Below are 20,486 nucleotides of genomic sequence, written 5' to 3'. Positions count from 1 at the left end.
ACAAAGGATTGTGGGTGTTGAAATAAGCCTAAGAGAGATTTTCATCTCATGCTTCCCCCATGCCAGGCGTAGAAATGCACACAGTTATTCAAATTATCCAAGATTATTTTAAAATATGCTACAAAATTTTCTATAGTTTAGTTGCTAAAAAGAATGACTTTCAAATGGATTAATGAATTTTTAAAAATAAGATAATGATAATAATTTGAAACTTGAGGTTTTTTTTTTTCAAGGTATAGTTCCATAGGCTCAGGGATTTCCCTTTCCATACTTCCTATTACCCCCTCTGTCTCTGTTTTCCCCCATATTATTACAATAGTATAGTCCTTCAGCAACAGCCACAGGTCCATTATTCTGATGTTGAAGTGTCTCCTGACATTGTAGCTAAAGGCAATGGCAGGAAGTCCAGCAACCTACTGTCAAGATATATTTAAGTTTTGTTGGGAGTCCATCTCTTCAAGAGTAGAGATGCATACTGCACTGTATCATCACTTCTTGGTATGCTAGTCTGCATTATATAGTTCCTATAGATGATTACATGTACACACATGTTTGCCTATGTATCTGTTGCTCTTATATTTTACACTAAGGTTGCCTTAAGTCGGAGAGAACATATGATACCCGCCCTTTTTGGGATTGACTTGTTTCAGCAAGCATAATGATCTCTAGTTGGGAATTTGATTGCAAATTGTAGAATTACATTATTTTGTAATGGCAGAGTAATATTCCATAGAGTAGTTGTGCCACAGTTTCTTTCTTCATTCCTCCATTGATGGGCCTCTGGGTTGTTTCCATGTCTTTGCTATTATAGATTGTGGTGCTGTAAATATAGGATTATAGGTCATTTCCTTTGGATATTGCCAGAGATGGGATAGCTGGGTCAAATGGTAGATCACCTTTCAGTGTGTTAGCACACTCCACACTGATTTCCATAGTGGTTGCACTAGTCTACACTCCCACCAGCGGTGAAGTAGGGAACCTTTCTCCCCACATCCACACCAGCAGGTGTTGTTAGTAGAGTTCTGAATGTAGGCCAGTCTCACTGGAGTTAAGTGGAATCTCAATGTGGTTTTCATTTGTATTTCCCTGATAACTAGGGAGCCTGAGCATTTTTTTCTTATGTCTGTTAGTCATTTGAATTTGTTCTTTTGAAAAATGTCTGTTCATTTCTTTCACCCATGTCTTCACAAGCTTGTTTGTTTTGCTTTCATTGAGTTTGTTTATTTTGGCTTTGACTGTCTGTGCTTATAGTTACTTTTTTTTTTTTTTAAAGATTTTATTATTATTGGAAAGCCTGAAAAGCCGGATATACAGAGAGGAGGAGAGACAGAGAAGAAGATCTTCCATCCGATGTTTCACTCCCCAAGTGAGCTGCAACGGGCCGGTGCACGCCGATCCGATGCCAGGAACCAGGAATCTCTTCCAGGTCTCCCACGCAGGTGCAGGGTCCCAAAGCTTTGGGCCGTCCTCGACTGCTTTCCCAGGCCACAAGCAGGAGCTGGATGGGAAGCGGGGTTGCCGGGATTAGTACCGGTGACCATATGGGATCCCAGTGTGTGCAAGGCAAGGACTTTAACCACTATGCTATCGTGCCGGGCCCTGATTTTTATTCTTAAGGATAGCTTTGACTATTTGTGCTTTCTTGTGTTTCCAGATTAACCTTTGTATCGTCTTTTCAACTTCTGAGAAGAATGTTGTGAGGATTTTGACTGGGGTTGCATTGAATCTGTTACTTTTGTTGATATGGACATTCTGATGATGTTGATCTTGCTGCTCCAGGAACATGGTAGGTTTCTCTATTTTTAATGTCTTTTTCTATTTCTTTTATAAATGTTTTGCAATTTTCATCACAGAGCTCGTTCCTGTTTTGATTTGATTTATTCTACTATTTTAAAGGGAGCTATATATGCAAGTTTTTTCTCAGCCATTGAATTATTTGTGTATTCAAGGGCCACTGGTTTATCTTCGTTATTTGTGTATCCTGCTACCTTGCCAAATATTCTTATGAGTTCCAACAGTCGCTTGATTGAGTCTTTTGGTTCTCCTTTGTAAAGAATCATGTCACCTGCAAACGGGATAATTTTAATTTCTTGTTTCTGACTTGAATTTCTTTTATTTCTTTTTTTCTTGCCTAGTGGAAAAGCATCCAGTCTTTCCCCATTTAGTATGATGCTGGCAACGGGTTTCTCGTCTGTTGGACTGTTCTTTCCATGCCTACCGTTCTTAGAGTTTTTAGCATGAAGTGGAATTGTATTGTATCAGATGCCTTCTCTGTCCATGTTGAGATGATTGTTTGGTTTTGTTCTTTGTATATGTTAAGCCATCTCTGCAGGCCAGGGATGAATCCCACATGACCCAGGTGGATGCACCATTGGATCCGGTTGGCTTTTGTGGAGGATTGTTGCATCTGTGTTCATCAGGGATATTGGTCTGTGGTTCCCTTTCTCTGCTGTGTCTCTGTGTGGATTTGGTATTAAGATGATGTTAGCCTAGCAGAAAGAGTTTGGGAGATTGCCTCCCTTGCTGTTAGTTTAAATAGGAGGATTAGTGTAAGTTCTTCTTGAAACATTTAGTAGAATTTAGCAGGAAAGCCATCCAGTCCAGGGTTTTTCTTTGTTGGGAGGGATTTAATTACTTATTCACTCTCTGTCCGGTTATAGTGCTATTTAGATTATTAATTGTCTCATGATTCAACTCCTAAGTATAATGAGCACTTAATACATCTATGCATATTAATGTTGTCTGTAAACTCATCAAAACTGGCTGACATATCATATACAAGTTTTTTGCACACCTATCAAAATACCTAGCAAATACAATTTATCAACTCATTCAGGCAAAAAAGAAAAGCCCTGACTATTCACCCCTGAATTTTGTCACATGCTTATTTTAACAAAATCTCACTCTTACTTCAAATATTCTAAAACAACCATCAATAGTCATTCACATTTTAAAGAAACTTGTGACTTAGTAAATTAATGGATGGGAAAGGTTATTAACTTACAAATGATGCCACACAGGGCTGACAGACACACCTGGAGTCCTGGGGTTTTATAGCTGGATCACCAGGCCCTACTTCCAGTTTTGTGGAGGACAAAGCTGGGGGCAGAGATGGCAGGAGCAGGCCTGTCACGGGAAGCTGGATGAGCTCTTGGGGCAAGAAGCTGCACCCAGGGGAACTGAATACCCATCCTCATGGTGTGCTCACAGCCACTAGGTTCCAGGTGGGCTGAATGACTTCAGTCATGCCCACCAAGACTTTGGGGATTCTGAGGAAACAATACCAGGCGCATGGCATTTAATTTCAAGGAAAAGGCACCATTATAGATATTTCCGAAAGTGGAATCAACGGAGTAAGCAGCCTCTATTTGGCAAAGATGAGGGAGGGGGCAACATTGTAACAGCTTGGACTCTGCAGATGTTGAGTAATTTTGGAACTCATTCATTCACAAGGAAAACAAAATGTGACCTCATTTCAGTGAGAAAAGGAGTCACTTAGGGTCAACAACTATTGGGACCTGGTAAACAGTTACACAGCAGAAAACAGTATGCAGAAATAGGGAGGTCCATGCTGGGAATGAAAACCAAAAGTCTTCCCCTAACTGTCCATTTTCAGAGGGTAAGTAGGTGACCCTGGGTCCCTGCAAAGCCCTGCTTGGTTCAGCAGGCACAGATGCACCCAGACAACATTGTTACACACGGCTAGGACAGCGGTCTGCTCCTGGAAATCACCCTTCATCCAGAACTGAGACTAGCAGCATGAGTGGCAATAGTGACTGCTGGGTTCCTGGGTGGGAACTGGCGAGACAGCCTGGCCCCATTGGCTTCAGTCTGAGCCATTAGTAGAGCAGCAGTTAGATGCCAGGCCAGGGTCACAGCATTCCAGAAGACCCAGCAGGTACTGATTTAGGGATTCCCCAACACCCAGATCTTTGTACTTACTTCTGCCTGGAGCCCAGGTTGCAGAACAGGCTTAGATCTGAGTCCTCGCTTGGTTCCTCACCAGAAACACCACCTTGAGCAAGTGAGCGACCTTGAGCAAACTCTGGCTTCCTTTTAAACACAGGGCTGCTTCTTGCCTGATGAAGCTGCTGTGAGGAATAAATGGGCAAATGCACCTGCAGGGCTGGGCATACATCACTAGTTTATCGAAGTCCTAATCCTGGAGTGACAAGTAAATCGCAGCCTTGGAGTTAGCAGACAAGGAAAGCCATCAGCCTGCACCTCCCACACTCCATGCAGCCCCATCTTCAGCTCCCACTCCCAGTGGATCCCTCCTCTATCCGCAGTTCTACCTTCCTGGGACCCTGTGTCCCCTGACCATTCCAACCCTAACACATGATAGATGCCAAAACAAGAACGTGCTGGAGTCATGGCTTTTCTTTCATTGGTTTCCATCTTCTCAAGGAAAGTGTTAGAAAAAGTCTTTAAAAACATGAAAAGTCACAGAGAAGAACCCAGAGCTGTGTTTCTGTCACTGTGTTCCGAACACATCAGCAAAGAAATGTGGGAGGAACAGCTGAAAAGGAAGACACCGAGCCCTTCATCTCCTAATACAGTGGAAATCCCTTGGGAGTGAGGTCTTCAATTCCCAGTGGCAAGTGTCACACTGTCCCTGATATGAAGCAAATCTTCACCCTCATGGGAACATTGCTTTCACTTTCCAGAAAAACTCTCCTGTGGTGGGAAATGTGGTATCTGCACACAGTGTTGTCACAGATGTTAGCACTGTTACATGGTGGAATCCCCATAACCTCCCAGTTCCATGGCTCTAGTATGTCCAGACCTCTCCACAGGCCTTGGTACCCATCTGCTTGTGCCTTTGAGATCCTTGTTGACCATTTGCCTCCATGAATCTTGTTCTCTTTCTCACCCATTAGCTACCCAATCTTACAATCAATGCTAACAGTGAGTTGGTGTTGTTAACCTCTTTGAGGTCAAGTATTAGATCTAAAAGAACTGTTAAATGACGAAAAGACAGAGACAGATGTGGCCTGACCTAGCTCTTTCTCCACCGCCTTTCTCTCATTTCCTTTTCTCCTCTCTATGACTAGTTGTTCTTGACTTCCACAGCAGCATCTTGCCAGTCACAGGAACTCAGAGCATGGCCTCAGAGACACTGAACTAGGGTCATGATGCTTTTCCCCTCATCCCTAAACCCAAGGGTCTTCACTAAAACAGGTAGCTCCTGTCGTAAAGGAGAAATATTCCTTGTATCCAAAGATGAAATGGAAGGAAGGAGTGAACAATGGAGGAAGAGAAAGGAGAGAAGGAAGACAGGAAGGAAAGAGGGATCGAGGGAGGAAGGAATTTTTGGAAGCTATCTCCTGGATGCAGTGTGGGGCCTTCTGTGTTTCATTTATGGTGTCCAACAGACTGCCTGTTGCAGCCCAGCCCCAATCAGTGTGTGCCAAATGAGTTAAATGTGCTGTGCCACACACAACAGAGCAGCCTTATACAAATTCTTTCAAGAAAAGAGGATCTGAAAAGCCTTTTAAAAATCTCGTGTAGCTACTTCATCTTCATCCATCCCATCTACAAAAGCCAATTCACATAGTTGGAACCAAGAGGTTAATAAAACCAAGCCAGATGGCTGGCCTCTAGTTTTGTTGCTTCGCTGCAGCCATCACAAATTTATCTTTGCAAGTCTTAACACTAATCGGAGTGTAAATTCACCCAAAGCCATTTGAAGTCTTGGCAAGTAGGCCAGACCCATGAATCTTTAAGATTATTGCACCCACATTAGTCCCTATAGACTTCTCTCCATCCTGGTAGGGATCAGGAGGAATCTGCTGTGTTCCAAACAGTGCTCTACAGCCAGGAATTTAGGATGACACCACGCAGCCCCATCGTTTCATGAGCAGTGATTTATCCCACTTGAAATGCGAGGCTGTTAGAACAGTGCTTCAGCCGAGTTTGAATTCTCTGCAAAGAGGATATAAAAGACCAGATGGAAACTTTGTACTCTGAATTGCCCATCACTTCTATACCACTCCATCAGCGTGAAACACATGGGAATGGCAGGGAAATACAATAGTGCCAAAGTAGGACAATCATGTTTGTGGATCAGACACACAGAGAGGAAGCAGATCCAGCAGCTGCTGCTCCCTGAAGCCAGATGGAGATGAGCCCTAAAGAGCAGTGGAGCTCAGAGCTCAACTCCCAGTATTAACTGATTGGGATCAGTCTCTACTTTCAGTGAAGCAGAGATGGAAATAGGTATCGTACACCATGATTAAGAGGTATTGCTTCTCTATAAAGCCAAGAACAAGCTGACAAGGCTGCAACTAGGCCTGGAGCCTGGGCTGCCCGTGGCTGCTTTTAACAGCTCTGGGACTTCTAAAATGTGTCTGCGGATGGAACAGGGTCACAGCTGGGTATGAAATATGGCCTCTGAAGAGACAATATGGGCACAACCATGAAATGACTGCCAGAACAGGTGCGACAGGAAGGGAGTAATGAAGGGAGTGGCAAGATGCTTTGTGGACCTCCAGCATCTTCCTAATGGTGGCTTCACTGTAACCTTCGTTCATGAGAGAAGACAGCTGGGGTAGAGCAGGGGACAGTTTTCCAAAGGGTGCTAATGTCTTGAGTGCTTTCATTAAACCGAACACCTTGGTTGTGCCCAAAGGGGAGTATTTTCCATACAACCGACATTCGGTGGCCACTCAGACTCTGATGATACCTGCAGAATTGGCTTGAGCTTATTAAAACGAACAGGCAGAAACGGGTTTGAGATGAGCTTGTAAATCCCAAGTCTGGGCTGAACACCCCATCCCACACACTCACAACCACCAGGAGAACACATGATCCCACATGAGGTAACAAGGATTGTGCTACACAAAGTGTGGCTTTGAAATAAGGGTACTTTTTTCAAATCTGAAGATTAAAGGAAGAGACAGCATCCACAAGAAAAAAATTACACATTCTTCAACAAAAAGTCAACTAATTGCAAATTTATTTTTAAAGAAGAAAAACAGTTTTTATAGTTGATTTTATTTGAAAGACAGTAACAGACAGAGAGAGGGAGAGACAGAGATAGAGACTTTCCAACCACTGGTTCATTCACTCACGTGGTCACGATGGCCAGGCCTGGTCCAGGCTGAAGCCAGGACGCAGAATTCCACGCAGGTGTGTCGAGGGAGTGGGGACCCAAGCACCTGAGCTATCTTTCACTGCTTTCCCAGGTGCATCAGCAGGGAGCTTGGTAAGGGGCAGCATAGCCAGCTCTCCAACCAGCGCTGTGACACATGATGGACGCTGACGACTGCAGCTTACCTCGCTGTACCACAACTCCAGTTCCCAAAGACAATTTCTGAATGAAAGAATTCAATAAAAAGAACAAAGCAACATGATTCTTAAAGACTGTCATCATGTGTTTGTCAGGCACAGTAGAGGGTGAGCATCAGGGTGAGCTCTGAGGGGAACTATGGACTCGGGTGATAATGATGGGTCAGTGGTCATCAGTTAGGAGGAAGCACCACTCTGATGAGAGTGTTCACAATGGGAAAGCTCTGACCGAGTGCCTATGGGAACACATGGCAAATCTCTGAACATTTTACTCAGCTGCTCTGTGGGCCTGTAACTGCTCTGAAAAGCAAAATTCATCTATATAGAATCACCGCAAACCCTAGAACTGAGCCATAGAAATAATGTGTAGCAACCAGTGAAATAATGATAAATAAAAAGCATGCAAAAAACTTAACATTTTATGTTAACATTTTTATAAGATAAAATCTCTGAGTCTATGCATAGCTGATAATTCTATATACAATCTATGGCTTTTCCACTAAAATCCATTAATGTTAACAAAAAAGCTAAAGCATTTCTTTATAAAATAAATTTGAAAAGGAACCTCTAAAATATTCACAAAGCAGTATTGTATAAAAGTGGAGACCATTAAAGAATGTTAAAATCTACATTACAAATTAAAATGTGAAAGTCACTTTAAAACCTGCACAGGCACAATTTTTTTAAACCAAAGTCAGCAGAAATCTGAATAGTAAATATTCATTATTAACTGGAAACCTGTGAAATGGTAATAACACCATTCATTTTCCCCCTTTCCCTTCTGTCCTTACTGCCACTTAGATGGACATAAAGAAACCACGGAAGACCAGCCAACTGATCACCTCTTCAACTGCTCGTGAACGCCAAGTATTGGACAATAAGAACATGGTGTGGAAGTCAGGGCAGAGCCGAGGATCCTGGACGTGGGGCTGTAGGTGCTGCTATCAGAGCAAACCAGCCAGTTAAGTGACACTGATGGGGCAAGCCCAGGAGCTAATGCGAGCTTCGTCAGGGACATGGTGCTTATGCCATTGGATTGTGAACTCCCAAGGTTGTGTTGGAATGACCTTGAGACGATCCTGCTCTGAAATGCCTGACTTCTCTCAACAGGCAGGTATATCTTCCAGGTGAACAGGGAAAGGTGGGCTGGTGTGGGTGGAGTGACCCTTGGGCTTGCATAAATTACAGCATAACCATCATGTGCTATCATTGTTTTTTTTTTAAAGGGTTGTTCATTTTGGAAATGCTAGCTTTCCATTAATGGATGCCTGGTGTGTTCCTGTATGAACATGCCACTGGGCCAAAATAAAAAAAATCACCCCCCAATTAATTCAATGAGAAATTTTCTTTCTAATACAATGTTAGCGGCTGATTAGACCATCTGAGTATACTTCACAGACACGTACTCCTAGTCTCTCTAATATTCTCCCTTATCACTTGGAGGATTATTTTAAATATGTGCTCTTGGCATTGCTTGGTCTTGTTTTACCTCCTAGATGTTGTTTAATTGGCAGCTTATTCTTCATTTGTCTAATAATTTCCCCTGGAAACCACGTCTATTTCCCTGGCCAGTGCAATTGACCTGCAGCAGGACAGCGACCTCTGGCCTTTTGGTGAGCATTCAGAGTGGGAGGGGCTTCTCCCGGAGTAAAGAACTATTCATCCTTCTGAACCCACAGAGGTGAGACTGTCCCCCAAAGTACTTCCCAGTCCTGACGTCATCTACCCAGACACGATTCTTGTCCAAGAATAGTCATTCTTCATTGTCATTGCTCAGGACGTCTTGTTGGACAGTGTTGGGTTTCAGGACACAGATTAAGGACAGCTCGCCTGCTACCTCCATTCATTGTTGTTAGCACTGTACCTTTCCTGGATTGCCACCTGAGCATTATCCTCTCTCTTCAGCTGGTGAGTAATGCGTTCTCCCAAATCTGGGTGGATATCCATGTACCTTCTTGGATGAATGGGCTGATTTCCTATTCACAGAACTTTGTCTGGCCAGCAGTGGGTAATTTGCTAAATTTGCAGGATGCAGCATGTCCCAGGTTAGACAGGCAAGTCTGAGCTCACATATAACCCAGATTATGGGTCAGTAGCCAGGATTCTGCTCATCCCCCACTTTAACGGAACCACCATTACTCCTGCTTTGTATAGAAGCACACACACCATCTACCTGCCTAGTTTTCCCATAGACTGTGTTGCATCCACTTTTTCCCTGTTCTTGCAGCTGCTTAGATGGTGCCTGAAAGAGAGCCTATGACCCCTGCACTCTTAGTCTTTTCCCAGAATTGACATAAATCATCTCCTGGGAAAATTCAGGTAAATATTGATTTTATGACCACAAAAATATTATACTGGTACTAGAATGACCTTAGATTTAAGCTGTAAAACTTCTTTGTTGCTAGTATAAGCATAAACACACCCACCTACTAAATTGCCAATAATCAGTGTTAAAGATCAAAGTGCAGTAAGTTACGGGGGATGGCATCTCCATAATGACTGCCTTGTGTTTGCTCCCGGGACACCTGTCAGGGTGGAGTGAGAACCTCACAGTGTGCTAGTTTGAGAAAGTGTGCTGCACTCCATCAAGTCTGCATGTCTATGAACATTGTTTTTCTACCTACAGCAGCCTTATTTCTCCTTTCAAACCTTCATGAAAAGAGAGGAGAAATACAAGTGATCAAACACTTGCCAAGGGGGTCTGTCATGTCCGAAGAGCTACTGCTCTACAAAGCCCCAGAAGACTGTGTCTTATTTCTGGGGGGAGTTTGGACTGACCTGAGGCTTAATATTGGGTGAGCAATACCACAGTTGTGATATTAATGGAGTGATTCCCAAATTAGATTCAATTGCTTTTCAATTTTCTGTATCTATGAATAAAGCAAAAGAGTTTGCTTCCTTCTCTCACCTATTGATGATATATGATCAGTGTTTCATTTACTAATTTTTATATTTTGAATATTTCATATTTCTCCATATTCTATGATGTTTTGCCTATTTTTTCTCTCTAAAGTTACACTGATATCTCAAAGATCACTTTTTACTCTTATTACTGTGTTCTTATTTTAAGTGTCAGGATCTGCAGGTGCGTTTGGTAACAGACATAATCAATTTATGCTTCCAGTGCCAGTGAACGGGGAATAGGTTCAAAGCCATCCATTTTGACAAATTACTAGGGATAAGATGGCCTGCTGACCACTTTCCAAATGTGAAATAATGATGCCAGTCTGAATCAAAAACAGAAACGTCTTCTGCAGCAGAATTTTCTCTTCTTGAGCTTATCTAACTGCTCATGTAAACATTGACAAAGCAGTTCATATAGATAAATCTGATATACAGCAGAAATTTGACTTCCTTCTTGACCTACATCAGAATTGGAAGGAGGGATATTTTATAGGATGCATAAAATCCTCAGTCAGCCACAACCACAAATGCCAGCACCGAGCAGTGTTACAGTGCCCTTCACAGCACCTGCACCACCAAAGAGCTCATTTCTCATGTCAAATTAAAACTATCCCCTTTCAAAATGTATTTGAACTCCCAAGTTGTACATCCTTTACAACTGCAGGTGAAGGAGAAATTAAACACCAACTTCACCCAACTGGAAGAGGATCGTGAAGCCGCTACACAGAGAGAGAAATTACTTACCTGAGCTTAGAGAGTTGTCCAGCATTTCAGACAGCAAATGAGCCATGGAGAAGGCTAATGTCCATGACAAGCATGGTGTGATCCATGTAATGTTGTGAAGCTTAAATAGAACGCACTGTGCTCAACAGCTCTTGGACTGTAGTACTGCTTGGAAGTGGGAAGGGGTAGAGCTGCTGTGCTTTTCTTCACCGCACATTTAATACACAAGAATCGTGTGATTTCTTCCCTAATAGTGAAATCTTAACATTTGCCACCCTCCTTATCACAGGCATATCTAGTGTGGATTAGAAGCCTACTATTCAACTGATTCCCTTGTGGCCAGCGTTGGCCAACCTTGGGAAACACATGCAGTGGGGTGAAGACTCCCCAGCTATCTCCCCTGAATTTTTTTGCCCATTCTCCCTCCTCAGATCTGCCCCCTTTAGCTCTTATGGGAGTTATGGGCCACATCTCAGTAAGTAACCACTGAGCTAATTCCCTGAGGTAGGACTGTGTGTACGAAGAGGAGGAATTTGGAATCTGATGCACTGAACTTGGGTCCGAGTTCAACCGCTGCTGAACCGCCAGCATCCTGATAGGCCACTTCTTTTTTCTGGATCTCTGCTGAGAAAGTTAGTCTCCCTCCGTGGCACAGAGGTGCTGTTTGCAGCAACAAAGAAAGTACAAAAAGGACTTCACAGGCTGAAAAATGTCATCTTTGCCACAATCTTCTTGACTGATGCACCCCGCAAGTTGCATCCCCGGAAGCAGAGCAATTCTTACGATGCTGTAAACGGGGTGTCAAGTCAGACGTGTGGGCACAAAGCCTATCTGTCACTCAGGAACTCCCCCATCAACAGTTAGGGACGATAACCACCTCCATTTCCTGAGTCATTGCGAAGATTAAATAATTTAAGAAAATCGGAATAACACCACGGTGCCTGGTAGAAATCAACTTATTGGTTATCATTATTACATACACATATACGTATTATTATAATACTAGCTATCATTATTGCTATTCTCATTAATATTAGTGAATTTTAGGCATTTCCACAGGAGAGATTTTTTGCATCCTGGACATTTCTTTAGAAATTTCAAATCATATCATGTAAAATCTCATACTCTGCTTTATTAATGAAAAGGCAAGGAAATTACATATTATAGTTAACCATGGGTTATTATGAAAATAGTTCTTTTAGAATGGAATGAATTTGCTACATTCTAGTAGTAGCCAAGACATGCCAGCCCATCCACACGGTTCGCTGACTGTCTGAACCAGGATGTATTTAAATGCAAAGCAGCATTTATTGGTGATGATTCATAGGTGTTTGGGGAAAACAGGTGTAATGAAACTGGCTTAAGCAAGACAGGCATCTGGTCACCTGGCTGGCCATCTTGTCCTTCTAGGTTTCCTTCCAGGGTCTCAGAGACAGTCCTCCCCCTGAAGTCAGAGCACGCTCCTCTCCTCTCCTCTGCATCTTCCCTTCTGCCCTTCATCCAAGGTGCCTCACAGCACACTTCTCTCCTACATCTGTCCTCTGCCTTCATTCAAAGTGACCTTGCAGCATTATCTCTTACTGTGCCTCTCCACAAAGGCAGTGTGTCAAATTCTGCCCTTTAAGAAGACACATCACTGAACACACTCTCCTCTGTGAATTGTCCAGCTCCCACTTCCTCTCATGTGACGCCTTCCATGTTCTTCCGATGCTGTGACTGTCTCTGAACTGTTGACATCTTCACGTCTGAGCAAGCTTTTCAAAGCACAGTTTGATTTAACTCCAGAGCTTAGCATCACATGTGGCAGGTAGCAGGTGCTCAATGAATATTTAACACATAAATTAAGCCAAGGACATCTTGCTTAAAGCAAAATTCAACACGAATCTGGTTTTTCCCTGATGCTCTATCCCTAAAATGAGGATTCCTTTTCAGGCATGCCTCAAACTTCACCACACATATGTGACCATATCTGTGTTCTTGACTTTTTTACAGAAAATATCTTAAAACAAACAACTTCTCTGAACCCTGGCAAGTGTCTGTTGTACTGAGAGATATCTGAATGGAAGAAAGTGTTTTCTGGAAAAGAGAGGCTCCAGCAGATTCACCCCATTGGAATCTGGATTTTACACAATTGACAAGCTCTTTAGTTCCAAAGTAGTCCCACAAGAGCAGTCGGAGCACTGGGAGACCATCACAAAGGTGACTGGAAAACATGTGCTTTCTATGGAAAGGGAGAGTAATGACTGAGGCCATTAAACTCACAGGCAAACTCCTGCCTATTCATGGCAATTGAATGGACTGGATGGCCACACATCATCTTGGGGAGAGGAAGGACGTTTTCACTGTTACTGGAAGAAGTAGGTCACTGTCCTCCTGGCCTCCTACAGACGCACAGTGAAGAAGAGCCAGCCTGCTGAGGACAGCCATGCAAAGGCAAGGCTTCCAACGTGTACTGCAGTAGGCACCGCATCATGCTGAAGTAGGCAGAACCACTTACCTACAATCTGTGAATCAATTCGCATTTTATGAAATTAGGTATTTTTGGTAAGGAGGAGACTGATTCCACAGCTTCTGCTTCCCTAAATTTGACACGACACTAGCAAGCAGACACATGACAAGTTCCAGCTAGGAATGAGGACGAGGAAAATCAGCAAAATCCCAGAGAATCTGAGCAGCAGCACGTCGAGCTTGGTGCCCAGACCTGCGCCCCGGATTCAGAGAGTGGCTTAGCAGCCGGCTGCTAAGTTCAGGCACCTGCTGGCTTTCCATGGAGCCTTGGCAAAGTTCGTTGCCTGAGGGACCTGGAAGCAATGGGGCTTTGTCTCCAACAAGGCTCACGACCAGTTTGCTTGTGCATTCCTCTGGGAGGGTGGGGTAAGGACTGTTGTAGGCATGAGGAGGCAGAAAAATGTTCCAGAAGGCCATACTGACCAAAAGGAACTAGCAAATGAGTACTGATTCAGGAATACTAAAGCAATGAGAGAAAGGAGGAGGTGAGTGGAACCTGCTCATCAGGGAGTGCGAGTTTTGAGTTCTGTGCTCCCTGTACCATGAGACCGTTAGGTTTTCTCCGGCTCATCCCTCCAGAAAGCAAGCTGTGGCCTTTGGCGTGTTCCAAGTGGAGGGCTCTGCTCTGGCACACAGTTATCTGACGTGCCCTTACTCCCTGACACTCTCCAGCAGAACAGGGCAGTGTTCCCGAATCTTCCTCAGTGGAGAATGTGACCCAGATTTCCTCTGTTTTTGGCATAAAAAGGGTTGAGTTCTCCATTCTGCTCCAGTAGTTGCCATTTGCTTGTCTCTCTCCAGTGCCCAACCTTTTGTTGACACCTGTCATCTACTGCTGTCTGCTTTTCTTTGCCTTTGTGGTTTTACGAGCTTTTAATTCCATTGGTCAGCTGTAGCAGGGGCTTAGGAGAAGCCATAGTTAGTGGCGTGTGTTCTACCCACTATGTTTGCACCGGAAGGACTGTCACTTCTTATTATCTAAATCAGAAGCCATAGGCAGGAGAATGAACTCTAAGGAGCCTTTGCCTCCAGCCAAGGGGCATAATTATCATGAGTTACAGCTGGAACTGTGGATGGCCAGACACATATAGCAAACAGCATGGCTCCCCAGAAGAATCTAATGTGCCTGGGATGTGACTCTCCTGTCTCCTGACATAGAAAGCACTTGCTTCACACAATTGTGGAACTTGGCTCCAAATGCTCAGTCGGAAGCAGGATTCCCAGGCCTGTGCAAGATGTTGGCCTTGCTACAAGTTCACCTTCATGAAAGACAAGCTTCGATGGTGTGACAGTAATTAATGAGAGTCAAATGCTGGTTTTAGTAGCATAGCACAAGAACTCACACTCACCTGACAGTTATCCATCCATCCATCCATCTGTCGCTCATTCATCCAATAAACTCTTACTTGCAGGTACAGATTCCTGTCTTATAGTCTAAAAAATAAATAATTAATAATAACATATCAACATTTTTAATGACCAACACAATTTTTAAAAATTAATCTAGTATCTCATCTATAACCAACATTTCTCACATGTAACTGCATTCTTTTCATACAGTTAGTGAATGACATTGAAATAGAATTTAGACATATAATTTAGATTAACCAAAATTCTGAAATTGTTGGAATCTGAATAAAGGTTTTCCTTCAGTGCTTTTCAGCTGTTTAGGTAAACTCACTCTGCTAGTTTCTTTTTGCAACCACTTTCAGTATCTTCCACCTGATTCTTTTCTATGACTCCAAGCTCTGTGTCTCTGCTAAGCTTTTGGGAGTTGGAAGGTTATGCAGACTATAATCTTTCCTTCACCTGCAGAAGTTGAGTTGCGGTCCCAGAAGACTCATTCTGCAAGTGTTCACAGCTTCCTCTGGAAAAGACCTGAGTCTCTTGACAGGATGCCTTCTGACTAAGTCCGAGAGGTAATCCAGCCATTCCGTGCACTCTTTCTCAATTCTCTGACCTGTCTAACCCTCCAGCCTGTTCACAACCAGTGTTTCCTCCGCTCTGTCCTTGGCTGTCCTCTTGGTCCTTCTGTCCCTCTACTGCTTCCCACATCCTGGTCTTCCCACTAACCAGCAAGCAGCACAGCACATGCTCTGGTCTCCTGGTCTCTCTGGTCTCCTGTTGCCTTGGCAAGCCTCCTTGCTCCATCACCCTCCGGGAACTGTGCCTTCCCCAGTCCTCTCAAGCTCAGGGCCTTTCCACAAGCCTCCATTCTGATTCTTCAACTGTCTGCCACGTTGCTTATGACTTGTGAAGCTCCCTTCCAGGATCAGTCTCTATCCCTGTACTGCCTTTCTCTAAGATTCATGTTTTGTTACCTCTTTGTCTTCCCATGATGTTATATCTTGGGGTACTCCATGCTGCCAGTGTGACTCCCAAATTGACTTGCAGTCCTGACTCCTATGCTCAGCTGGGGTCCATCCAGGGTCTGTCTGACTTTCTCATCTCAGTCCATACACTCCGGCATCAAATCCTGTTACCTCCTTCCATGGTTTTATTCCTTTCCACAGTATTTCAGTGTAGAATATCATGCCTGCATATGCTTATTTGAGCAATAGCTTTTGACTTAAAGTCTTTAGCCTCCTGTCCTGTGACATAGGTTTATACAGTTCAAATCTCATAAATGGCTTTATTACGTCATTATTCAACCTGAAAATGTTGACTCATCTTATGCGTGGCTTTGTTCTCCATCTCTCCAATGCTGGCCCATCCCTTAAAGTTCAATTGAATTATTTCTCAATGTGGAATTTGGTTCCCATCACTCTCCAGCCCTCTGTGTTTGCTTTCTCCTCAGAACTCTCTTACCTTCCTCTGAATCGCTGAGGTCCATGGGTTCATGTTCCCTTCTCCGCTCTCTTTGCTAGGATGCACTGTGTGACTCTGAATTTCTGTGTGCCAGAGGAGCATGAACTGGGTTTTAAATTCTGGGGCTCAGAATGAAAATTTATGTGTCTGTACTTGGCCTCAAGCTAATCAAATATATGGACAGCTATGTATTTTTCAACAGGCTTGAGCAGTACAAATGAATCAACTATACAATTAATAAAACAATCAATAAAATTTCACTTTATCTAAAATATACCTAGAAAACTATTAATGGAACAAGTAGTGAAGACTCAGTGCTGTTAGTTTTTAAATTACATTCACACTTAAAAAAACACACAACTTTTTGATATATGGTCAAATATAAAAATGATGGCAGATTTAAGTCAAGTTCCAGATCAATAAAGCTAACACGAAGCTAATCTTGTAGGTTGCTTCAAATCCAGCATTGCAAGTGGCCTTATAATACAACTACTAAGCAAAATTCTTGCCCCGAAGAAACAAAAACCTACACAAATTTTGTTTGAGTTTGTCTTACAAATGTTATAGGCAAATGACCAATGTCCTGTTCTGATGATTCTACTTTGTTCTTGATAGGTAGGTCCATCGGACTTGATGCCAGCTTCCACTTGTGGATATGGTAGGCCCCAAAGTTTTGAACATGAAATGAAATGATTAATAAGCTTTGCATGAACACTGCAAAGCATTTCTTTTACTCCATGAAAGATCGCATCATTTAGGCTTTAGGATTTTTAGCTCTTTTCTTGCTGAGGAATCACCTTAGACCCCCTGCATCCCTCCTGTTTTATAGTGTTCTTGTTGTCCCAAGTTGATGCTGTTCTGTGGATTGGAGAAGAAGGAACATTCCTTTAAAAACCATGGTTTGAAATCTCTTCCCTAGCGCTTATGAGTGAAAGAGGAAATGAAGTAAACAAAACAGAACTTACGTGTGTTGATGGCTTTTCAATAACTTTTCTCTTTCTTATAACCAATGATGATTTAAGTTGGTCCCAATAGAATTTATTGAAAAGAAACTGGATTTAATTGGAGGTAGGGGGGAGGTAGAACAGCAAGTGATGGCTTCATCTACAGTCAGCAAGCCAGTGCAGCAGAGGGGTAACTCTCTTTGTCTTCAATGATGACCCAGTGACACTGTGCTCGGGTATGCCAAATCTCTGTCCCTAACCCAAGCAAAAACTGCTTCTAGTAAAATAAAACCCATCAAGTTTACTTTTAAAAATATACTTCTCATGAGTTTCTATGGGGTCATGTTTTGCCATATTCCTTTTGCCTGAAATTTTCACACTCATTTTTTTCCTAAAGGACTTGTGAATTTTATCTTACATTTGGATGATGTTGTTCAAGTGGTGTTAATAAAAGTAACAATGCGTGATAGCAGGCAGGTTACGTAATGCTGCATAGTTCTCAGAATGCCAGAGAAGATTCCAATCTGAGCGCTTTCTTTCCATTGTGCATCCAGATTTTCCTTACCAGGATTCCATGTGTTGTGCAGGGAGTGAACAAACTCAGGAGAGTTGAGGAATGGAGTGAGCTAGGATGAGAACAGGATGTGTTTAGTGTAGAAGAAGCAAGCCTCAGTGCACTTTAAGCTAAGGGCTTCACCATGAGCATCATTAGTTGCTGTCTGTGCTGTCAGACACCATCAGAGATAAGTCAATTCCCATAGTCCCTGGTCACCTTGCCAGCAATTTCATGGGAGGCATGTTGGTAAGTGGCCAACTCCCAGCCCTGCTGTCAGGGAGCTACGCCAAAACAGGAAGCAGTAACTATCTGGGTGTTTAGATTTTTGGCATAATGAAGCATTTGTTTTTCAAATTGCACTCCATTTAGAGGACTGTCTCTTGTCCTGAGGAAGCAGGCATCTGTGGAGGCCACACAGATGGTAGTGAGCAGACACTGCAGCTTTGTGCAAAGAGACAGAACCTGACCAGAAAGTGCATCTGACACTGTTTAAAGGAGAAACCCCAATGCCATGGAGTAGCATGGTTACGCTGAGAACTTTGAGCAAAACTGAGGTCTCATTAAACTGACAATGAGGGCCCATGTTGGGGGCTGTGACTAAGAGCAGAGCAGAGTGGGCAGGATGTGCAGTGGACGTGCCTGAAGAAGACAAGGTGCTTACGGTTACCTGCAGATTTGACTTCTATTGTGTGTGTCTCCACTTGAAGGACTTGTGTGGCTGGAGATCCACACATGTGGATTTTTCTCCTGATCTCAGAGGACTGCAACCACCTGCTCTGCCTACACTGACAGGGGACTTGCTCTGCATCCAGAAAGAGCGCCCTCCATCCAGTGGTAGCGATGGAATTATCCTGTCCCTGCAACTCCCATCTACACCGGCAACTGGACTGTTTTCTCAGCTAACCTGGAGTGCTACTCCTGAAACCACTCCTTTACATCCTGTACATACATTTTAGATCTTTCTGAGCCATTTGCATCAGTCTTTTAAGATGCTCTATTTTCTCTCTTGAAAACATCCCTCCCATGACAGAATTATCCCTTCAGCTGCTGTTCCCTTTCATGGCTCCCTTTCAAGCATATTTCCCAGGCGAGTTCTTTTTCTATCTTCAGTTTCTCACCTCCCATTCTCACTGGAGTTTGTTCTGCACAAGGCTTTGCCCCAGCAGTTCCTCTGATGTCCTCCTTACCCAGGTCACTAACAACCCTTACTTTCTGGAACCCTTTGGTCCATTCCAGCTGCCAGCAGACTTGGGTAGCCCACGATGTCCTCACTCCTGGAACTCCCGCTGTACGTGGCTTTGTTTTCACTCACTCAGTCTCTTTCATTGGATCCTCTCGAGGTCAGTATGGATTTGAAGCTGATCCCTGATGTTCTGTCTACATTTATTCATTAAATAATTTCACCCTTCTGGGAGACTGAATAGGAAACTTTCAATGCCTTTTCCCTATCTTAGGCACTTGTCTCCACCTGATACTTTGTTCTATGTTCATTCTTCAGTTGTCTTCTGTTGCTAAAATACAAAGCTCCAGATGTGCAAGGAATACTGTCTAATGTCAATGGTTATTGTATCTTTGGTGCTTAAAATAATGACTAGTCAATGAGAAGAATTCAATAAAATTTGTTGAAAGAAAATAAGGTAGAAGTAAATTAAAATGCTCTTGATCAAGTGGAGTCTTTTTGCCTTTTCAAGTCATGATTTATATGACTAAGAAATGTGGAGCAGATAGGTGGTATTGTTTTAAAACTGAACTTACTATTTATCCAACTGATATTATTAAAATAGCATTTTACAAGTACAGATGCGAAACAGGACAATCCCATTTGGAAGCATTTGCTCTGTGTATATGAGGCAGATTGATGAGACTAACTTTTAGCTGAGGATAAGTGATCCCTGATGTGAACTGAATCGTCCCAGCAAAACAAGACCTTTACGGGAGCCACAGACAGTCAGGTTGTCAAGGTGAGTGTTCTTGCAAGAAGTAACTTCTTACCTGCAAGATCTAAGATAACAAATTTGTGCTGTAAGCCATGAAGGTTTCTTTATGGGAGTGAGGTCATAGAGCCATATTATATGCTTATTTGATAAAGTGCTGCCTAGCTCCTCTATAAGGTGTTGCATAGCTTCAATCTGAATTTTATCTCATGAAGACTTCTCTATTCATTCATGTCCTACCCAGGATTAGATTTAGTGTGACCCTCTAATTCTTATTAGCTTTTTTCCCATGATAAGTAACTGGAGTGAGACTTTCTTTATCAATGTGCCATCATCCATTTCAAGGTCAGTGAGAAAAGTGCTCCAAGGCAATGTCCACTTGGAGGAGAGGTCAGAAGAGGCTAGGCCTCTTAAAGGACTCTGATTTGCTACCTGTTACATAAGCACCCCTGTCCCTCCTCCTCCTCCCAGCCTCTAGCAGTCTCCTTTCTGAGTTTAGATCGAATTTTTGGCTGTGGTTGTTTGTGAGTGAGAACATGCGGTGCTGGTTTTGCTGTTTGGTTTATTTCATTTCACATGAAGTCCTCTAGCTCCCTCCATTTTACTGCAAATGACAGGATTTCATTTTTTATGGCTGAATAGTATTTCATTGTAGGTGTATCCACCAGATTTTCATTACCAGTTCTTCTGGTGATGGACATCTTTTTGATTCTACACAGTGGCTGCTGTGAACAGTGCAGCGATGAAGATGGTACGTCAGCTATCTCTTTACTCTGGCGATTGCTGGATTGGATGGCACTTTCACTTTCTTGAGGAATC

General features: G+C 43.0%; 1 long non-coding RNA gene across 3 annotated transcripts; it reads right to left on the bottom strand.

The window, feature by feature from the left end:
- Positions 1–7,492: 7,492 nt before the first annotated feature.
- Positions 7,493–15,789, bottom strand: LOC131483106 (uncharacterized). Of its 3 annotated transcripts, XR_009247520.1 has the most exons (4): positions 12,303–12,439; positions 10,939–11,111; positions 10,069–10,160; positions 7,513–7,590 (listed from the first exon to the last, which is right to left on the bottom strand). It is a non-coding gene; the product is annotated as an uncharacterized LOC131483106 (long non-coding RNA). The 3 variants fall into 3 exon arrangements; XR_009247519.1 differs by lacking the exons at positions 10,069–10,160; positions 12,303–12,439 and adding an exon at positions 15,747–15,789 and having other exon boundaries at positions 7,493–7,590; positions 10,939–11,085; XR_009247518.1 differs by lacking the exon at positions 10,069–10,160 and having other exon boundaries at positions 7,493–7,590.
- Positions 15,790–20,486: the final 4,697 nt, after the last annotated feature.

This window comes from Ochotona princeps, chromosome 23 (genome assembly GCF_030435755.1).
Source record: "Ochotona princeps isolate mOchPri1 chromosome 23, mOchPri1.hap1, whole genome shotgun sequence".
Lineage (NCBI taxonomy): Eukaryota > Metazoa > Chordata > Mammalia > Lagomorpha > Ochotonidae > Ochotona > Ochotona princeps.
Note: the sequence above shows the minus strand (reverse complement) of the source record. Positions and strands in the feature narration are given on the sequence as shown.